We start from the raw sequence: 7,519 nt of genomic DNA, 5'->3' as shown, positions 1-7,519 counted from the left end.
GGCCAAAGAAGCTGTATTGATTTGGGTATTGGATTACATTCGACTGTCGCTGAGGTTATGGCAACTCACCGCCGAAGGCACCATCGCAATGCTTTATTCAACCAAGTTGAGCACCTCATTGATCAGCTGCAGTCTCACCAGTAGGCAACAGATGACGATGTAGTTCTCTGGAAGGGTAAGGGGGACTGTTTTCGTGATACGTTCAGCACTAAAGACACATGGGAAGCCATACAACTGCACAAACAGAAAAACGTTTGGAGTAGGGGGGTTTGGTTCAAGCACACCACTCCAAAATATGCTTTTATGGTTTGGCTAGCCATCCACAATCGACTCTCCACATGTGATAGAATGCGGGCTTGGAATGTGGGTGTCAATCCGACCTGCATTCTCTGCAACCAGTCTTTGGAGACTAGAAATCACCTGTTCTTTGCTTGTTGTTACTCTCGGGAGGTTTGGTCTGGCCTCACGTCCAAACTACTCCTCACGCGCTACACACCCTCTTGGACTCACCTACTACCGTTATTGACAGATACCTCATTGGGCTCTACCAGACTATATCTATTATGGTATGTTTTTCAGCTCACCATTCATTCACTGTGGATGGAACGAAACGCAAGACGCAATGGGGACACATTCCTTCCTTCAGCTCAGCTAGTTCGACGACTCGATCAACAAATTCGAAATCGATTGCTTCCAATCCAAGAGCAGGGAGACGGGAAGTTACGCGACGGTCTGGTCACATGGCTCGCCACACGCTATCCTCCTAACTAAGGCACAAGTTTCTCAAGCTTTCTTCTTTTCAAATGTATGCTCTTTATTAAAACAAACGCTGCACTCGTTGTACAAAAGTTTTTCTGAATAAATTTTACATTTTATTCAAAAAATAAGTTTGTTTTGCATTCAAAATGATAGTGCTGACAATTATTCTTTTATCATAAGTTTTATAACCCACGATTCGCGGGAAGCATACTCATGATCTTAAGGTAGTAAGTATTAATTATAAGGTTGATTCAAAGGCTACAAATGGTTGTTTAAAATAAAAAAATGGGTTGAACAAAATTGGGTTGAATAATATTCCACTTATCCATCTCCAAAATAGTGGTAGAAAAAGTTTAACAGTTTTGCTGTAGGATTAGTTTATTTTCCCAACTTTTTGAGTTGAAAAGACTAAATAGTTTTTTCCAACATCTTCAACCTTTTCAATGTAAATGGTGAAAATTGGTTGAATAATTTTTTAACCGTGCAACCATTTGCACCTAAAGTGTCTCATCCAAGTTTGTTTATATTAGAAGAATGAATTCATCTCTGTATACTGTATATGTACTCAAAACCATCACCGCCACCGTATAATTGTTAGAATTGCGGAAAATGTAGAGTAGAAGTTGAGAGAATAGTTTGAACAAGAATAGAAAAATAATGTAAAGACTTAATTAGATTAATTCTTATGTTTGTTACAAGGTCTAATATAGAGGAACAAAGGGCATATAGCCGTTAGGTGAGAGACTAAGCTGAAAGGGACACAATGTGGCTTGTCTTGAACTTGTGCAAGGTGAAAGCGACCCGTCCTCCCTTTGTTTGACTCGCATTGCTCACCTACCAAAGGCACACACGTGATTCTTCATCCTTGCTAGATATTTATGCTCTTCTAGATCCTTCTTTCTCATGGGCCTCTTTTTTATAAGGCCACTGCTGCACATCTCACTCCAATGGCCCTCATGGCCTCATTGCTTCGATTGTACGGACACTCGTACGGACATTCGTACGGACACTCACCCTTGATCTCATGTTCCTTCTTCTCACCAATACTCCCCTTCAAATTTAGCCAAATGTAATGGCTAAACTTGCACTCCCGTGAAGCATCACCTCGTTAAGAAACTCAACATATAAAACCACTTGGGATAAAACTATATTGAGGGAAAAAGAGTGTGATGACCACGGAAGAGGAATTGAGATCATGGATGAGTCAAGTCCACAAGACCAAGTTTGCTGTGAATATGAGAGCAAACTTGACGACTTGCAGCCTTGGTGAAGATATCGGCGAGCTGATCCTTACTTGGTGTATGACACGGAAGTGTAACGCCTTCTTCAATCTTTTCCCGTACTTTGTGACAATCTAACTCTATATGCTTGGTTCGTTCATGAAACACCGAGTTTGTTGCTATATGTATGGCAGCTTCGTTGTCGCAATGCATAGGGATAGGTGTGGAGGATTTGATACCTAGGTCTTCAAGAAGCGCCTTGAGCCATGTGAGCTCAGTAGTAAGCTTTCTCATTGCTCGATATTCAGATTCTGCGCTTGACATGGAGACCACCTTTTGCTTCTTTATCTTCCATGTGACTAAGTTGCCTCCTATGAAGGTATAGTAGCCGGTTGTAGAGCGCCTATCCTTCCTATCACCGCCCCAATCAGCATCACAATATCCCACTAGCTCGGTGTTGGAGTTCTTTCCCATCCAAATGCCTTGTATGAGGCTCTTTTTGAGATAGTGAAGAATCCTTTCCAAGAGACTCCAATGATAGGTAGTGGGAGCTTTCATGTACTGACTCACCTGATTCACGGCATATCAAATGTCAGGCCAAGTAAGTGTTAAGTAGATTAACTTACCCACCAACCGACGATAGCAAGATGGATCTTCATATGGTGGATCCCTTCTCTCCCCTTGTTGTTCTACTTGATATCCATCAGGAAGTGGTGTTTCCACTGGTTTAGCTCCTAGCTTTCCTGTTTCACATAACAAATCAAGAGTATACTTCCTTTGTGAGAGAAATAAGCCTTCCGAAGATCGACAAACTTCAATCCTAAGGAAGTATTTAAGCTCTCAAAGATCTTTTATATCAAATACCGACTTAAGATGAGCCTTAATATCTTGAATACCTTCTTTGTTGTCCCCTGAGATGATTAAATCATCAACATAAATGAGGACAACAACTAGACCTTCGGGGCTTTGGAGGGTAAAGAGAGTGGTATCCATGTGAGATTTCTTAAAACCATGTTTTATAAGAGTGGTGCTCAGCTTATGGTACCAAGCTCTCTGTGATTGTTTTAAACCATATATGGCTTTTCTTAATCGCAATACCTTTCCCGGAGTAATGGTGCCTTCTAGACCTGGTGGTGGTGTCATGTATACTTCCTCTTGTAGTTCTCCTTGTAGGAATGCATTTTTGACATCCATCTGCCATAACTCCCATGAGAGGTTAGTAGCAAGTGAGAGTACAACTCTTACCGTATGTAGTTTTGCTACTGGTGTGAATGTATCTTTGTAATCTTCTCCATATGTTTGAGTGAAGCTGCGAGCTACTAGTCGAGCTTTATATCTCTCTATTTATCCATTGCTCAAATATTTGATAGTGAATATCCACTTGGAGCTTACAGCTCTTTTTCCTGGTTGAAGATCAGCTTCATCCCAAGTGTGATTGCGCTCCATTGCTCCAAACCTCATCGTCAACAGCATTCACCCATTCCTTACTTTCCTTGGCTTCCTCATAGGTTTGTGGAATGTTGTGTTCATCTATTTTGCTGAGGAAAGCTTGATGATCAGCCGGTAGTATCGCAAGAGAGCAAACCCTTTTATCTTTCCATGTGGATAGATGTGACTTGATCCTTTGGCTCCTTCTCAATGGTTGTGGCTTCGGCTCGGTTGTGTTGACCGGTTCGAGGACTTGTTCATGTTCAGGTTCCTCATGTGTCGACTCAAGTGTGTTCTCCCCTTCCGGCGCCTGAACCATGTAGTCAAGATCATGAGTGTCAAGAGTCGGGTCATCGGACGTCGAAAGTGATGCGGACATCGATCCTACAAACCAAACCGTTGAACCAGATCCTGTACCACATCCTGTACCAGAAGTACGAGAAGGCCCTATGACACGATCAAAGGCTAAACAGCTAAGGACGAGGTTTAACCTAGCCGTTCAAGACATTGTAAGCTCCCTAGAGCTGAAGGACGTCAACTGGTCTGTACCACCATCATGCCACCATAATGGACATGATCACATTACCGAGCAAGAGCTTGCTGAAGCCTTCACCCAAATGAGCCTTGATCAGACCAGTTCCCCAGGTATGAAACCTCTTTTGGCAGGTCAAGGAACCTCAAGAATCCAAGAGAAGACATTGGATCTACAAGAGACGTGTGATACAAGCTACACCTCCGATCAATATAGTGAAGATCAAGACCAAGACATAGAGGACATGAACGAGCACCAAGAGGCTGATCAAGATACTCTAGAGGAACTCCAGGAAGACCCATACTTCAGTAAACAAACCAACAAGCCAATACAAGACAAGAACCCTGAAGTAGTTCATCGAGTAGTACAAGAAGTGGTTCAAGGAACGTCTATTGGACCTAGATCGCATCCAAGTAAGTCTTATTTAATATTTTCGATCCTTGCAGGTTCCACCAACCCCAACAACGGCTAGAAGACTTGCTCATCAAGAGAGATCAAGTCTACTTTAGCATTTTCTTTTATTAGTTTATTTACTTTCCAAAAACAATGGTTTTGTGTTTGATTTTATTTGCTTTCCTTTGTTGCATTATTTCGCATTTATTTCAGCCTTAGGGCTAGCTGAAGGACTCTTATAAAGTCCCCCTACAGCAGTTGTACTATTTTCACCTTTGATTATCAATAAAATACTGAATTTTCTTACTTTTTCTCTTTAAGTGTTCTTGAGAGAATAAGCTTGTTCTTTTTCTTGTGTGTGAGATTCCACAAGGCTAAGTTCGTGTACTGTATCAGGGACCAATCACATCTCTGTGGTGTATTTCAATCCGCCAGCACTGCCCCCTTTACCGATCACACACAAGAGAAGCAACCGCCATCGTGTCAGATCTACATCATCGACCATCTTTTCTTCACAAGAGAGAAGCGACCGCCAGCTTGTGAAGCCATCATCTCTATCCCGGTATAAGACTCACCACCGAGTCTTGTATCATCTGGTATCAGAGCACAGTTCACGCTGTTCCCTTGCCAGGTTTATCTTTTCCATTTACTTTCATTTAATTTGTAGCTTTTATTTTATTTTATTAAAAAACAAAATCCTAGTTTCTTTTATTTCTCAGCCTTATCTCTAGTTTGTTTAAGCTTTTATTTACAAACTTAAAAAAAAAAAAAATTATATTTTCAATTTGTTTCCTTAAGTCATCTGTTTCACTCTCTGTATTAGTTGCGTACTAGTTCATCTCGCATTTAAAAAAAAAAAAAAAAAATTCTTTTCAGCTTCANAAGATGATGAACACTACTGAAGTCTGGGAATTACAAAAAAAAAAAAAAAAAAAAAAAAAAAAAAAAGTTTCCTTTATTTTCTTTGACATTTTCCTTTTCAACTTCTGTGGTACGTTGATCCTTTGTTGTTTTTGTCTAAGCGCAGATCCGTTCTAGACACTCACTATGGGAGAAAACGCAGATATACCCCAAGACGCCATGATGCAAATGATGAGAACCCTCACAGAGCAGTTAAGAGGACTCGGCGATATGATAGACCGTTTGGAGCAACCTCAAGCGAGGGTTGGCGTTGGACCAGATCCAGAACAAAGGAATGTCCGTGACGAGGAAGACGAATCCATTGACATGGATGATGATGATGATCCACCACCAGATCAATTAAGGCGTCAACATCAGCGGAGAGAAGATCCTTTGATGCGGAACCGTGCTAGATAGGTAGAACCACGAGAACAAAATCGAGATGTTAAATTAATACCTCCTACTTTTGCAGGAAAGACTAATCCGGAGGTTTACATGGACTGGGAGAGACGTATGGAATACATATTCCAATGTTATAGCTATGGAGAAGCCCAAAAGGTAGCCCTTGCATCGGCGCAGCTCACTGACAATGCCTTGTCATGGTGGGATAGGACGGTAGCCGATAGAAGGAGGCAGCGGTTTGCTACCATCAGCAGTTGGGGCGACATGAAGTACCTCTTGAGGTTGAGGTATGTACCTGATCATTATCAACGAGACTTACAAAAACGTTTTAGAAAATTATCTCAGGGAACAAGGACTGTGGATGAGTATTTTGAGGAGTTTGAGAAGCTCATGAACTCATTGGAGCTGGAAGAATCGAGTGAGTCCCTAATGGCTCAATTCATTGACGGCTTGCAAGAGCGTATAGCCCGAAAGGTGGAGACATCGAACTACAGCAGCCTACATGAACTATTTCACAAGGCTGTACAAGTAGAGCAGCAAATCCAGCGTAAGATGTCTTTAAGGAACCGTACTAGAAACAACACGCCTTGGAATTCAAGCAACAGCCGGAGCATGGACAAAAGCAAAACCGTGGGAAATGACTCTAGGTTTAAGAACAAGTCTAATGAGGCACCTAAAACCTCTAAACCCGAACCAGGTAAGTTCCCTAACACTAGTCAATCTTGTACCCGTGACATTACTTGTTTTAAATGTCAAGGCAGGGGACACATGGCGAGAGAATGTCCGAACCAAAGGTTGATGATTGTCACACCTAGTGTAGACTATGAGTCTCAAGACGAGCAAGATGAGTACCGTACTGATCCGGAGAATGACGTGGAGTATCCCGACACAGGAGAACTTCTTGTGATCCGACGTATGCTGAGTGTACTTGTCAACCCCGAGGAGAAAGTTCAAAGGGAAAATATTTTTCACACTCGATGCACAATCAAGAACAAGGTATGTAACTTGATTATCNGCGTAAGATGTCTTTAAGGAACCGTACTAGAAACAACACGCCTTGGAATTCAAGCAACAGCCGGAGCATGGACAAAAGCAAAACCGTGGGAAATGACTCTAGGTTTAAGAACAAGTCTAATGAGGCACCTAAAACCTCTAAACCCGAACCAGGTAAGTTCCCTAACACTAGTCAATCTTGTACCCGTGACATTACTTGTTTTAAATGTCAAGGCAGGGGACACATGGCGAGAGAATGTCCGAACCAAAGGTTGATGATTGTCACACCTAGTGGAGACTATGAGTCTCAAGACGAGCAAGATGAGTACCGTACTGATCCGGAGAATGACGTGGAGTATCCCGACACAGGAGAACTTCTTGTGATCCGACGTATGCTGAGTGTACTTGTCAACCCCGAGGAGAAAGTTCAAAGGGAAAATATTTTTCACACTCGATGCACAATCAAGAACAAGGTATGTAACTTGATTATCGATGGAGGTTCTTGTACTAATGTTGCTAGCAAGTATATGGTGGACAGGTTAGGCCTTCAGAAAACAAAGCACCTGAGGCCATACAAACTTAGGTGGCTGAACGATGACACCAAGCTGAAAATTGCTGACCAAGTTACTGTATCATTCAGCGTTGGGAAATACCAAGATCAAGTCATTTACGATGTAGTTCCAATGAGAGCCGGACATCTTCTTCTTGGAAACCATGGCAGTTTGACCGAGCTACAACTCACGACGGTCGAACAAACCATTACACTTTCACGCACAATGACCGTAAGTTCAACCTTGCCCCTTTAAGTCCTTCTGAAGTTCATGAGTTGCAAAAACACATGAACAAAGAGGTCGAGGTAAGGACTTCTAACCTTTATTTGAGATCCAATGAG

The sequence above is a fragment of the Camelina sativa genome, chromosome 17 (assembly GCF_000633955.1).
Source record: "Camelina sativa cultivar DH55 chromosome 17, Cs, whole genome shotgun sequence".
Taxonomy (NCBI): Eukaryota; Viridiplantae; Streptophyta; class Magnoliopsida; order Brassicales; family Brassicaceae; genus Camelina; species Camelina sativa.
The sequence above is the reverse complement of the archived record's forward strand: the minus strand, read 5'-3'. Positions refer to the sequence as shown.